General features: G+C 43.2%; 1 protein-coding gene across 2 annotated transcripts in view; it reads right to left on the reverse strand.

Moving 5' to 3' along the window:
* SLC16A9 (solute carrier family 16 member 9) overlaps nt 1–15,048 on the reverse strand; it is a 62,065-nt gene extending 47,017 nt beyond the window's left edge. For both annotated transcript variants that reach the window (XR_007145385.1, XM_047825632.1), the window contains exon 1: nt 14,928–15,048. The gene's annotated coding sequence lies outside the window, so the exon portion shown is untranslated. The remainder of the gene's footprint in view (nt 1–14,927) is intronic.
* Nucleotides 15,049–15,631: the final 583 nt, after the last annotated feature.

A 15,631-nucleotide genomic window follows, 5' to 3' on the forward strand; every position in this document is an offset into this window, starting at 1 on the left:
TGAGCCACCCAGGTGCCCCAATTGTGAGCTTTGTTATTAAATACATATATTTGGGTTCCAATCCAGTCCATGCTAATTACCATGTGATTTTGAGCCAATTACTTAATGTCTCTAAACCACACTTTTCTTGTCCTAATATGGGATAACAGTGAATTTCAAGTGCAAAGCTCAGTGCCTAGCACACAGTAAAAAGCTTTAATAAATGTTAGTGGGGCACCTGGGTGGCTCAGCTGGTTAAGCGTTGGACTCTTGATTTCAGCTGAGGTCATGATCTCACAGTTGTGAGATTGGCTCCATGCTGGGCGTGAAGCCTGCTTAACACTCTCTTTCCCTCTGTCCCTCCCATGCTGTGTGCACACACTCTCTCTCTAAAACAAAAACTGGTTTTAAAAAATAAATGTTAGTTATTATTTTAAAAACCATAAAGGATTTCTGGTAACTTGATAGCCTCTTTAAGAAGTAGTTACTACTCACACCAGAGTTCTACAGCAACTAGTTACTGAATTATATATAAACCTAGGGTTTCTAAAACCTTTTAATCTTTAGTTATTTCTTAATATTTAGAAAATGTAAACCAAGATCTGGATATTTCCAGATTCTAGTTTGGAATAATTCAAAACTCATGTTTACTGCTAGATTTGGTTTCCTTTTATTTTGGGTTCAAGGCTTAAGTATTTTTAGTGTGTTAGGAATCACAGAAATTGGATTTTTTAAGAATCACCCTGTGATTCTGACCAAGGTCATCCACAGATACACTCAAAATGGTTGCCCAACCACAGTGGTTCTCCAGCCTGAATGCGCTCTGGGGAGCTTAAAACATCTCTGATTGAGGTCCCACCCCAGACTGCTCTGGGGTACAGCCTGACCCTTCCTGTCACTCGAATGTGCAGCCAAGGCTGAGAATCACTGTCCTACAGGAGAGAAGGACCACCTCTGACCAACTGTCACATCCTCTTTCCCAGTGGAGAAGGGACACAGGTGAGGAAAGGAAGAAGCTAAGAGTTGGGGACGAAGTGGGGACTGGAGCATGTGGGAACTCATCGCCCTGAGCCCACCCACCCCAGTGCAGCTGCCAGCACTGTGCTGTTCTTTTAACTCAACCCTGCCATCTATAATATGGTCAAGGACAAAGCTTATTACCCCTAAATCTCCACTGATCAAAGCAAAAATTCCTATAGGAGTGATGACCGTGACAAAAGCTATTTTCTTGATCTTCTATAAAATGAGAAAATGCAAAGGGGATCATTGCCTGTGATACAAAATTTAAAAGATGATTATTAAATCAATTTATCTGAAGATTTGCAAAAGTTGTTTTTAATGCAAATAGGAGAAAATGGTGTCAGAAAGTGTATCAACTCAAAAAACAACTTGCAACATGATAATGTGCCCTAGTGAATTGGAAGCCTATAGAAAAGTAAGCATCTCTCTCCAAAGAATCCTAACTTTACAAAACAAGAGGGCAGAATAAATGGACCTTCTCAGGAGAGCATGACTTTTATTTTTCTAAGCACCCTGGAGCGCAGACAGAAAACAAAGGAATGGACGGTTGCCTGCTCCCTCTTCATTTGTGACATTTGGCTATATCCCCACTGGTGGTGGCAATGCTATTAACCCCACACTTTGATGTGGCAACCCCCCAGAATCTGTTGGCTGGTTTCCAGCTGGAGAAGGAGCCCAGTTCCACCCTTGTGGCTCCAGAGAGAGCAAGTACACACCATTGCCAGCCAGAGGAGAGAAAAATCTTTCCCTCTCTTTTCCATTGTCCCAAATGGCCAAGCCTAGGCGCTCTACTTCTAGAGAATCATCCAATCGCCCATAATGTCATCCTTCTGCTGTACAGCAGCCCAGGAAAAACCTGGGGAGAAGCAGCTTCAAAAATCTCCAGATAGTCAATGCTAAAATGGTCACTTCACCTCTCCAGATCTAGGTCACATGCCCCAGCCAGCCTCCATAGTCCCCAGTGGAGCAGGCATGCAGCTGGCAGGTAAAACTCTAAGAAAATTCTCATGATCATGATAATGCTGCTGCTGATGGTGATAATTGTAATAAAGCTGTCAATATAATGATGGAGCCACCTATTAATTTGTTCAAATTAGCCAAACAATCTCTGAGTTTGGGAAAGGTAGTGAAAGAGAAGTCAGGATCTTCTAGTAATGGTATTATGTGGTCCCAAAGAATGGTTGATAGGGTTTCCACTTTTTTGTTATGTCAAAAGCTATAGTTTCATACAAGTACATACACAGATATTTATATCTATAAATACGTGAAGATATCTGTTCTAAAAAACTGAGCATAAGGAATAACAGTATGAGCTTGGGTCCTAGATAACCTGAGTACACGTCCCACTTCTGATACTAGCCAAGCATGTGACCTTCAGCAAATTACTGCAATATCTCTGGGCCTCACTTTCTTCATCCAAAAAGTGAGGGAAATGATATTACTTACCTCATCAGACTATTGTGCTATTAGTACAGTGCCTGGCACACAGTAATTTCAGTGTAAATTATTTCTTATCCTTTTAAACATAATTGTTTGTCATAAAAATACTCTTTTTATCTTGGCAGAGATCCTCTCAAAATCTCAAACTACCCTCCCTACAAATACAGCTGGCCAGAACATCCACGACCCCCCTCCCTCCCTGCCACAACAGTGTGCACACGCACACACACCTACACACACACATACTCTGCTATGAAATTCCTCCCTCCAAAAAAAAGGGGTGATATGGAAGTGACATTTTTCAAATCTCGGATAATTTCCTGATAGTAAGAAAAAGTAAATGGGAAGAGGGAAGTCTCAGTGAGGAAAGAACATAAGGACAAGGACAGTCTACTCTTAGGTCACCAACAGTCAAGAGAAGACAAATCCAAACGAGGGTTGCTTTCATCTCCTTTTGTTCTCTTTCTCCCTTTATTTCCATCCTTCCTTTTCTTCCCAACTCAGGAAACCACACAGCTTTCCAGCACCTTCCTAGCCACCGGATGGTTCATAGGGTGGCTGTGGGTAGAACGGTGGTGAGCATTGATCATCAGAGTTAACAAGGGCTACAAGTGTCCTTAAAAATCAACTACTTTGTCTCTTAAAGTGCTACATGAACTCAAGCTTCTTTCTCTTTGTATTTTTCACACCCCAGTTTTCTAATCTTCCCAGTTCAAAGAACCCCTTTCTTTTTCCAAAGTCCCCGAAGATCTTCCTTTCTAAACCACTTCTCAAGAAAAGGTGGTAACTCAATGTGCATCAGAAGGGCAAATGAAAACCCCGTTTTAAGGTTGTATCTCCACATGAGCCTGTTTCTAATCATCAGAGCATATTAAGCACGCTTCCTAAGCACATACTTCTATACTAAGCACTTAGCACACTAAGACTTGCAGGGGATTGTAAAGTGGATTACACAGTAGAATCAATCACCTTGGGAGGTTAAAAATCCCTGATGTCTGGGTCTACCCAACAGCAATGAAAGCAGGATGTTTGGAGGGGAGGCCAGGCTGTTAGAGCACTCCAGATGATTTTAACATGTGGTTACTGAGCAGAAGGGGACAACAGCACTACAGGTCATCTTAAACAACTTCACGTCCTAATATACAGTCATAAATTGAAAGACTTGGCTGCCCTTAGTTATTTAAATTAAATCTCTTTTTTTTTTTACCCACTCCAATCATGGCTATAGAAAAATATTTCAAGTGTCCTTAAACCCCAATAATGATGTCATGTTTTCTTAGGAATTCCCTAAACAGTAGAAGAAAATTTTCTAAGGTTTAAATGTACTGTTATTTAGCCATATCATGAATAACTTCTAATTACCATTTTTTATGAACACTTTATGTACATCAGACACAATGCCAAGGACTTTCAAATGTTATCTTTTTAATCTATGTACAACTCTACATAAAACCTAGGTAGGTATTGATAATTCTCATTCTATCCTTGTGTCCCTAGGCTTTTTGTTAGATTCTACTTCAAACTCTCTCCATGTAACCCAAGGAGTGACCACCTAATGCAGGTTCTTTCTTAAGTGGTCTGTATAGTTGCATTGCTTTACTTTGGGAAGTTGATGGTAAATTTTTTTAATGGATACCCTTTCATTTAAAAATTTTTTAAAAATGTTTTTATTTATTTTTGAGACAGAGAGAGACACAGCATGAGCAGGGGAGGGGCAGAGAGAGAGGGAGACACAGAATCCAAACCAGGCTCCAGGCTCCAGGCTCCAAGCTGTCAGCACAGAGCCCAACACGGGGCTCGAACTCACGGACTGTGAGATCATGACCTGAGCCGAAGTCAGACACTCAACCGACTGAGCCACCCAGGCACCCCCATTTTAAAACTTTTTAATGGATATACTTTAAAATGACTGAACTTGCTGACGTCACCCAAGGGCTTATACTAAACAAACTGATATCTAAGTAATAATATTTTGATCACCTCAGGACCTTTGAGAAAAATACACAGAATATCATGGTCTTAAATCTCCTTTGACCTTTATTCTTTTTTTAATTTATTTAAATTTTAGTTAATTAACATCCAGTGCAATATTGGTTTCAGCAGTAAAATTCAGTGATTCATCACTTAAATACAACACCAAATGCTCATCACAAGTGCCCTCCTTAATATCCATCACCCATCTAGCCCATCTTCCACCCACCTCCCTCCATCAACCTTTGGTTTGTTCTCTATCATTAAGAGCGTCTTGTGGTGTGTTTCCCTCTCTCCTCTTCCCCTATTCCCATACGTTCATCTCTTTGTTTCATAAGTGCCATATATGAGTGAAATCATATGGTGTTTGTCCTTCTCCGATTGACTTATTTCACTTAGCATAATACATTCTAGCTTCATCCACACAGTTGCAAATGTCAAGATTTCATTCTTTTTTATGGCTGAGTAATACTCCATTGTGTGTGTCTGTGTGACACAACACACATAAACACACACCACATTGTATATATATATATCCATTCATCAGTTGATGGACATTTGCACTCTCTCTATAGTTTGGGGCCTTTATTCTTAAGTCTTTGCCAAATACACTTCTATTAATTTCATAAAAGTTTATTAATGTTGTCAAAGCACAAAAACACTAAACACTACTAGTCAAATCAATATACATTTAGAGCCAGCATTAATCACTCTATGCACCCATGATATGTTGCTTATACCTCTCTTTTCTTCTTATTTCATTCTAGTATGCATTATAATTAGGCATTTACTTGCTTTCTTCCCATCCTCTTCACTAACAGAAAATTCCTGGGATCAGGCACATCTTACATTCTTTATGTTCTTTCCACATCTATGCATATAGTGGGCACTCGATAAATGTTTTGTTGAATGTAATAGAAAAGAGTATTAAGCTCTAGTTTGGGAAGCAATGCAAAGCAGTGGGCTAGAGCAGTGTTGTTCAAACTCCAATGTATCATGGGTCATGAAATCAACTGTGCATTATGAGTAACATTTTTTAAAATTGGAATTTAGAATAGAATAAATTAGATAAGCACCAAAAATATAAGAATACTTCCTGCATGGTCATAAGGCTTCAGTACCATTGTGTGAATCTGTGCTTCAGTGTTTGTATGTGTGCCTGTGTGTGTGTGCAGGGCCAGGTTCACAAACACATATTACTGCACGTCATATTCTAAAACACTGAAAGTCCCTGGTCTACAACATGAACCCTGGAGTCATTTCTCCTGGGTTCATGATCGAACTCTGCCATCAGCCGTGTGCCTTTCAGTGAGTTAAAACCTTCTCAGTTTCTTCATCTATAGAATGGAAATAGTAAGAACTCCTTCCTCTTAGGATTTTTAGGAGGAATATAGGAAATCATCTGTATGAAACACTGGGCATGGTGCTCAGCCTCGAGTAAATGCTTGCAGCTGCTGTTACTGTTGTTGCATCTTTCAAAGGTCTTAGAAAAACTTAAAAGAACACTCTCCCTGCCTCTGTTTTCTCACATCCTGACGATTCCTCAACTGTTCTCTGGTTTCCATGCATCCAACAAGAGAAATGTTCTTATTGTGGAGCCCCCACTGCCTTATCACTGAGTCAGTTCAGGCCTGCATTCAACCGCCATCTTTTTTTTTTTTTTTTTAATTTTTTTTAACGTTTATTTATTTTTGAGACACAGAGAGACAGAGCATGAACGGGGGAAGGGCAGAGAGAGAGGGAGACACAGAATCGGAAGCAGGCTCCAGGCTCTGAGCCATCAGCCCAGAGCCTGACACGGGGCTCGAACTCACGGGCTGTGAGATCGTGACCTGAGCAGAAGTCGGACGCTTAGCCAACTGAGCCACCCAGGCGCCCCTCAACCGCCATCTTGACACTGTTAACCTCTCTCTTCTCTGCAAACCAATGCCCCCCGTGACATTCCTGAGCCCACCTCCACAGGACCCCACCAGCTGTCTCTAGCCTCACCAAGTGATTGCATGCATGCAAAGGAACGAGTCCCAAGTCTCCATCCGCGGGCCTGACCTCCCCTCAGAACTCCAGACCCATATGTCCAACCAATTTCTTACTAGTTTTTATGTCAAGATCCCACCTGGCTGTGCTCAAGACCCTCACAATTAACACATCCATAATTCCTCCTCCTAAATTTCATCTGGAGAACAAACACAACCAGACCTGCAATTGCCCAAGCAGAAAGCCCCCCTCTCCATCCCCTCCCTGTTCCTTCTTCCCAACACCCATGTCAGCCAGGACCAGGGTCCTGACAATGAGCTCTGCAGTCTGACTCTTCCTCTACCTCTTCTTTGCAAATCTTTGCACTATCACAGCCACCTACTCATGGACCCCTCTGCTTATGCTCTCTTCCTGCTGCCATTCATCTGGCAGGCTGCTACCAAACCATGCTTCTCATCTTCTCCAATTCCACCTCCACTTTTCAAATCTCTCAGTGGTTCCTCACCACCCACAGTGTATCCACTAGCAGAGGGGAAGTTTAATTCATTATTATAAGCATATAAGAAAACCAAAGATAATTTTTCCTGCCTCATGGAGCTTATAGTTCCCCATCAATAAATAATGTTATTCAAAAATTATAAATGAAAATGAAAAATTGGTTTTACACAACCATGTTTTGTCTATATATTCAATATTTAGATCTTTAAATACCCAGCAAGTTATTGAATTCTGTTTTTTTCTCTAAAGATCTGCAACAATCCAGCCCACAAGTACACCTCTGTAGGATGTCCCACAAACCTGTGGTCCCCAAGCCACTGCTGCAAGTCAACACGTGAGCCTAGGGAGAGGTTGTAATGCCTGTCTCCAACTTGCCTACCGACAAACTCCTGCTTTTCCTTTAAGACTTAGCCTAAAATGTCTCCTCTTACTTGATGCCATCCTGACTCTCCAATGGTCAGTCATTCCTCCTCTAAGATCTCACATCAGTTTGGGCAATCTTGCTATTATAACATTCATCACAATATATTGCTACTCCTTGTTAAGGTATCTAACCTCCAAGCCCATCTCACATCCCTAACACTAAGAATTGTGTTTGGTGCATAATAAAAGCTCAATAAATCTTTATGAAATTAATGAATATTGGAAAAGCTACTTACCTAACTCTCCTGTATATTAAAATGATTAATCAAACATCTCTCATTCAACAAAATGAATTAAGTGCATTTAGAAGGCATCGTGCATTTGTTTAGAAGAAAATGAATGGAATGCACTTAGAAGACAATGTGGTCCCTGCATTCGCAGAGCTTAGAGCCTGTTTTCATCATTGAATCGGAAGGACTAGCCAAATACATGGGTAAAAATACAGAAGTAGAGTTTTTTTATTCAAATTTTTTACCAATATAACATCAAATGGTATGTCTTTAACGGTCAGACAGTAACCTGGCTCTCTCAGATTTGGTTCTAAATGTTAAACATCCAGAGATGCTTCACACACTCTCTGAAATGCGGCGAGGTGGGGGGAAGCAGGAGGTTGACTCACTACTGGAGCCAGAACAAGGACAAACTGTGGCTGAGAATTGTCATCCAGAGCCTGCTGTTCATTCTCTTGAAATCAGCTCAGTCTCAAGAAGATATGTGGTTTCTCTAAACATGACATTCTTGTTTTATTTATTCAGACACTTCCTTCTCATTGTCAACATCTGCTCTGAACTTTTCACTTGTTTGTAAAACAGCTCATTGACGTAAAGTGAGGAACACATCTTAGCAAGTCAAATTCAATAAATGGAGCTTTTAAAAAAAATTATACTAAAGAATTTCACTGCGAAAGAACCAGTGTTATTAAAAACAATTTGGGGTTGGGATCATATGCAAATCTGTTACTTTGGGGCCCATATAAATATGCTTTCTTAAAAAGAAACCTAAAGTCCTGTATTAACACAACTCAAAAGCCAAACCCTTAATTCAGTTTGCAGTTCAAGAATGTTTTTCCCAGACACTTCCAAGTTTAAAAAGAGAGACAGACTCCATGGTGAAATCTTGGCAGGGTAAAGACGATGAAGATTTCTTTGAGCACCATAAGTCAGGCTACAAATATACCTTGTCCAATTGGGAACCAGGATCGATTTCCCAACTAGTTATTATCTCCTACTGGGGTGAGAAGGAAGAGCAGGAAGGAAAGTGTTTAGAGAAATAATTCTGGGCCCTGGAATTGAATCACATTAATTGTCCCTGAAAGGGATAATTAACACAAGTACTTAATTGCTAGAGCCTATGAATTATGAAACCAGCATGGCCATCAAAAAAGGACATCCTTTGACCTTTTAAGGCCTTACAGATCTATCATAGTTCAGCACTTGCCAAAGAACTCCTCCAAAGCTAAGTTATCCCCAAAGCATAACTTAGATATGGTGAGTACCAGGCTATGGTTTAGCAAAGTAGAAGAAATAGGTTAGAGATAAAATGGATTCAGTGTAGGATCATAGAAACCTGAAGCCAGAAGGAGGCTTGGAAATCATTCAGCAAATTGACAGCTCTCAGGCCAGATCTGATCTTTAGATCAGTAGTATTCTGTTTGGCCTGCACAATTTTTATTTTATTTTATGTTATTTTATTTTATTTTATTTTATTTTATTTTATTTTATTTTATTTTATTTTATTTTACTTTTGGCAATTTTGAATGAATTGCCACTGATTTAACACTGGAAGATTTCACATAAAAATCTGAATTTTTTGATTCTTTTAAAAAAATCAGAAGATCTGGTGACACTGGGCTCTTGTTCTTACACAACAATTGGCTGGAACTGAGTAACATTCACCCTCATCAAATGGACATGTTCTCTCCAGTTCCTTCCACTCCCTAAGATCTCCCTGACACAGGACCAAGGTTGACCTGCATTTAGAGTTTCACCTGTGCTCTCCCTTCCCACCACCCCTTATTTACTTATTTATGATGCCTGTCTCCCCCGGGTGAACCCTGTGAACTTGCACCACTGATCTCATCAATGACTCAGTTGCTTCGTCTATATGAAGACACTGAGGTTTAGTGATGTCACTCTAGAGGAAAGACCAGTACCAAGGTCCCTCACTGACCAATCCAGTGAAAGGTCATTTATTTCTAGTCCTGTTCTCAGGCTCACAAGAGAAAAATAGCAGAATTTGTAAACCACTCAGAGCCTGAAAAAAGATGAAAACATCTAGACTTAACAATTAAATATAGGCAAAATGAGGGCCAGACACTTCAATACAAGTTGGTATAATCATTTCCCTACATCCATCCCATACTCTTGCCATGTTGCCTATGCTGCTGGGCTCTTGCTTCAGCTATTCTCTCTTCCACACAAACCATATCACTCACAGCCTGGCCCAAGTAGTAGTGTTCTGAAAGAAATCTATGATGATGCCATCTACACTGGTGTGTTCTTTTGCTTTGTATATGTTTTGCATAATTTGTACATGATTATGTGGAGTCTAGTTTGTTGTCTGAACACACACGAGTATATTGTGTCCAAGCTAGTATATTGCTATATTACTTTCAGAATAAAAACTTGAGACACAAGGCAACATTTCCAGGATGCTGGAATACAAAAAGATCTAGTGCATTTGGGGGTGAGGGTTACTGGGAATAATGACAAGAATATTTGAAATTGACACCCTTCCAGAGAATCTGGAAGATCTAGCCTTTGTATTTGATGCTGTCACTCTCGCTAGAGTTTTTCTCATCCATATCCCATCTCTTCTCAAAAAGCTGAAGAGTTTCTTTTGAGTGGATCCTAAAAGCACAAGATCATACAATAGTTTAAAGATGTGTTAAAACATTTACACGTCTCATTGTTGATTTGTAGTGTGAAATTAATCAGAATGATGGGCAATGTACAATATGAGGACTATAGTTAACATATCATATCTTATATTTGAAAGTTGCTGAGAAAGTAGACCTTAAAAGTTCTCAACACTAAAAAACAAACAAACAAACAAACAAAAACCTGTGTAGTGATGGATATTAACTAAACTTATTGTGGTAATCACTGCACAATATATACATATATCAAATCATTACATTGTACATGTAAAGGTAATACAAAGCTATATGTCAATATTAACTCAATAAAAAAAAATAAAATAAAACTGGGGCACCTGGGTGGCTCACTGAGTTAAACATCAGACTCTTGATTTCAGCTCAGGTCATGATTTCATGGTCTTAAGATCTAGCCCCATGTCAGCCTCCTAGCTGGGCATGGAGCCTGCTTAGGATTCTCTCTCTCCCTCTCTCTGCCCCTCCCCTGCTTGCACCCTCTCTAAATAAAGAAACAAACAAACAGAATCAGAATAATGGGAATGAAGGTGAAAATTTAAAAACAGAGAAACACTTCTACAGTTAGCAGTCTCAATTTCTAACTTCTTTTACTTTTTTAAAGTTTATTTATTTATTTTGAGAGAGAGAGAAAGCAGGAGTGGGAGAGGGGCAGAGAGAGATGGAGAGAGAGAGAATCCCAAGCCCAATGTAAGACTCAAACTCACAAACTGTAAGATCATGACCTGAGTCGAAGTCAGATGCTTAACCAACTGAGCCAGGTGCCCCTATAACTTCTTTTAATTTTTTTTAATGTTTATTTATTTTTGAGAGAGAGAGAGAGAGAGCACAAGCAGGGCAGGGGCAGAGACAGAGGGAGACACAGAATCCTAAGCAGGCTCCAGGCTCCAAGCTTCAGCACAGAGCCTGATGCAGGGCTGGAACTCAGGAGCCATGAGATCATGACCTGAGCCAAGGTTGGACACTTAAACTGAGCCACCCAGGCACCCAGCCCCTCTAAGTTCTTTTAATAAGTTGTCATGTATTATGCCCTTGTTACATGATAGCACAATAGTTCAAAGAATAAGCTTTAGAGAGACACTTCTTGGCTTCACATCCTGGTCCCATCATTTACTCAGCTGAGTGACCTCATTAAAATCATCAGCCTAAGATCAAAATGATGCCTCCCCTAGATGAAATAAGGCATGCGGCTTATATGACATATCACATTTAATAAACAATAATAATAGTCATTATTATTATTGGAAATTGAAACAGAAGACAGTGGCTCTACTCTGCATTTTGCCCAGGAATGTGGAGGTGTTTTCCTATACAAAGTTTTCGTCAAACTAAGAGTTGGTATACCATAAGACTAGTATACCTTAAGTCCATAACACTGCAGACTTGGGGGGAAAAAAACTGTTGGACTTAAAGCATTAAAGGCTATTTGAAATACATTACTCTTTTACAGTAATGTTTACAGGAAGCAAATACCATTGAGATTTTATCCATTTATTTATTCTAGGATATAAACAGGGGCATCTGGGTGGCTCAGTTGGTTAAGCATCTGACTTCGGCTCAGGTCATAATCTCACTGTCTGTGAGTTTGAGCCCCGTGTCAGGCTCTGTGCTTACAGTTCAGAGCCTGGAGCCTGCTTTGGATTCTGTGTCTCCCTCTCTCCCTGCCCTTCCCCCACTCACACTCTGTCTCTCTCTCTCAAAAAAAAAATTATTTTTTTTTATTTTAGTGTAAAAACAAAATTGAACTTTAAGGTATAAACTACAGTTAAAGATGCTGTAACATTGGTAGTATAAATACAATAATAACGTTCAAGCACATTTTTAATTTCTTCACGTGGCTTGTTATATTCTCCACAATCTAGCCCCATCCTACCTCCCAGCCTTATCTATCTTAAATTCCAGGCTCTAGCCACTCCAAACTATTTTGCTTCCTTTGGACACATCAGACTTCCAGGACTCTGTGCTATTTGCTTCTCCCAGTGAGGATCCTTTCCACGGAGGAAATCTCTTCCTTCTTCAGATCCCAGCTCAAATGCTCCACCTGCCACATAACTTTTTTTAGTTCTTAACCTTGAATGAACCTCTCCTTTTCTCTGCCATTCAATAGCACGCTATTGATGTTACTGCCATATGACTCCATCTATATATACTATCTTGTACTGTAGATATTTGTAAACATACCTATCTTTCCCACCAGACTAAACTTTAAAAAAATGTTTAAGGTTTATTCATTTTTCAGAGACAGAGAGAGACAGAGCATGAGCAGGGGAGGGGCAGGGAGACAGAGGGAGATACAGAATCTGTAACAGGCTCCAGGCTCTGAGCTGTCCACAAGAGCCTGACGCGGGGCCCAAACTCACGGACTGCAAGATCATGACCTGAGCCGAAGTCAGATGCTTAACCAACTGAGCTACTCAGGCGCCCCTAACTAGACTAAACTCTTTAAAGGTGGGGACCATGTGTTCTTTGCTTGAACTCACTTGTAAATTCTAGTTCAATCTCATTATCTACGAGGAATACTTCGGTATCTGCAAAGAACCCCCCAAAGAAAAAGCCAACTAGCTCAAAATATATGCATTCTTTCAATCTTCAATTAAAAATGAAGTCACTAGGCAAACTTTCTTGAAAAACTATAGTTATACAAGCAAGTCATTGTGGCTTTTTGTACTTCCCACGGTTTTTTATACTCAATTTCTTTCTATAAATTAAATTGAAGAGATATCTCACTTGAGAAAAAGACCACAAAAACTAGGGGTCAAAAGATTGGAGTGAGGAAATAAAACTTGAAAATCTGGGAGCACCCGGGGAGGGGGGGGGTTCAGTCTGTTAAGCCTCCAACTCTGGATTTTGGCTCAGGTCATGATTCAGGAGATCAGGCTCCTCCTGGGGCTCTGCCCTGACATCAGCACACCTGCTTGTGATTCTCTCTCTCTCTCTCTCTCTCTCTCTCTCTCTCTGCCACTCCCATGCTCTCTCTTCCTCTCTCTCTCAAAATAAACAAACATTAAAAAAAAACAAAACAAGAAAATCTGACCACATGTTTCTAACTGTCATCCTCTAGCTCCAGTTTCATGACCAGATCCAACCCAAAAGCACTGTATCAGTCTGCTCTGACACAGATTCAGGCACCACTCAACACACACCATCACCTCCATCTCTTTAGAGTCACAGCCAGGAGCTGCAAGAGGTTTTCTAGTGTCCTGATGCACTTCCCCATGTCACCTGTCCTTCCCTGTATTCATCCTATACATAGGAAAGGTCCTGGTTCCCCTTAAACACAAAAGGGAAGCAACAGAGAAGGATGTTCTCAGTCAGTGGTGCCAAAATTATGAGTTGTTGCAAAGTGGCAGGTTAAACTATTTTATCATGTAATTTCCATTTTCTAGGGTCTTGAAACAAAAAACTTTTTTTAGCGATGGTATGGATACTAACCCTGTTATCTGCATTCACATGTTAATTAAAAGAAGGTGTGATCGGTCAATGAATATGGGTACTCTCACCTCAGAATCTTCTCTGGCCAGAACAATTTCCCAGAGCTAAAGCCAACCAGAATCGAAGAAACTGTTAGGACTACCACCTGAACACAGTGTGATGGGACAACTAAATATCCTACTCCAGGAGTAAAAATCCATCTACAGTCTGAACTACTATCCAGATAATCCAAGATTTAAACAAAATAAACTACTATCCAGGTAATCTATCTGATAACAGAAAAAAAAAATACACTACTATCCAGATAATCCAAGATGTTAAAAAATACACCCAAACAAGTTGTAAGCCAGGAAATTGGCCCAAAAACCTGTTATATCAAATAACTTACTGTGTAAGTAATATATTTAGTGTAAAGCCTGGCTAAACCTGCAGGATGGATTGACCTGTGCTGAATTAGACATGGGACCCGGAGAAGCATTGCTTTGTTTTTTTGATGGCCGAGCTTTTAAATAGTTGTCAGCTCTTTCCAAAGCCTCTGGGTGCTGCTGAAGCCAGAGTCGGCTACCTGGGACGAGCCACAGCTGCAGCATTAAGCACAAAGTTCTCCAGAGGTCCCGCTCGGCGTCCAGGCGGCCCAGGTGCCCGTGCCTCCAGCGGCGGTCGCCCGGACTGACCCGGTGGTGCTGAACCTGGCGCCGCGGCTCAGAGGCCTCCAGCTCCGCGCGCCGCCTTCCTCCCAGCCCTGCAGCAGCGGGGCGCCCCAGCCGCGACTCTCCCAGGGCAGCTGCGCGCACCGGCTCCCCACCCGGGCACCTGGAGGCCTCGCCGCCCTCTGAGGAACAGGGGCCCACCTGGTCGCACTCCCCACAGCCCCGCTCTGCCACCAGCAGCCCCAGAAGCTGTCTTGGGAGTTCCAGGACAGACCACGGCCCCGAGCCCAGCCCGTGGGTACCGTCCGCCCTCCAGGACCCCCTTTCTCTCTTTGTATCTCTGTCTCTCTTTGCGCTCCGTGCAAAATGCCTCCCTCGGATTCCTGGGGAAACTTGCCCACCGCGGAGAGGCACCCCATCAAAAGGGGAGGGGGGTGTCCAGGGATGGGCGCACCGAGGACGCTCTCAGCTCCCGGTACACAGCCCAAACCAGAAACCTGTTCCAAAGTGCTGGCCGCCAGTGACAGCGTCGTCGCCGCCGCCGCCTCCCGCTGCTCCGAGCCCGAGGAGTCACTTCTCGCCTCCGGGAGGCGAGGCAGCGCGGGTGGCCGCCCAGCGTCGGCGCCCTCCCGCGAGCTCCAGCCCTTTACCTGGGTAGCGGCCTCGGCTGGGGGCTCCGGGGCGCAGCACCGGGCGCAGTGCCCCGGGCAAAGCCGGGCGGGTGGTGCGGGGAGGACCGCGGCCGCAGCTCTCCCCTGCTCCTCGGGGCCCGCCGGGCTGTATTTATCCGGGGCCCGGACCTGGCCCCGGCCCCTGCCGGAGTATTGGGCAATCGGTCCCGCTACGCGCGACCCCGGGAGCCGCCGCCCTCTGCCCCCGCCGAGCCCCGCGGCGGCGGCGGCGGCGGCGGCGGCTGCCGCGTGCAGGGAGAGGGGGATCCGGCCCCCTCCTCTGGGCTCCACCTTCTCTCCCTCCTCCTCCTTCCCGGGAAGTTCTTCCCCGCGGTCTGGCCCCTCTCTCTCACTCCTTTGCGGGGCACCCTGGCCAGTCTGAACCGGTTGTGACTGCGCGGGTGGCTGGGGGGAAGGAGGAGGAGGCGGAGGAGATGGAGGCGGAAAAGCGAGCGGTAGGGGCGCTGCTCCCGCTCTCGAGGCTCGGGCCGGGCTCCGGCCGGCGGGGCGGAGGGAGGGCACTGCCGGGGCCGCGGTCCCCGCCCGGCCCGGGGCCACCGAGGCCTCAGGAGAGCTCGGCACCGCCGGCCAGGTGCCCTGTTGGTGCGCACACGCGCGCGTCCCCCGGCGCCGCCGCGCCCCTGCAGCCCACCGCGTGCCCGCACCAGCTCGCCAAAGACCCA

Source organism: Prionailurus viverrinus, chromosome D2, assembly GCF_022837055.1.
Source record: "Prionailurus viverrinus isolate Anna chromosome D2, UM_Priviv_1.0, whole genome shotgun sequence".
NCBI classification, from domain to species: Eukaryota; Metazoa; Chordata; class Mammalia; order Carnivora; family Felidae; genus Prionailurus; species Prionailurus viverrinus.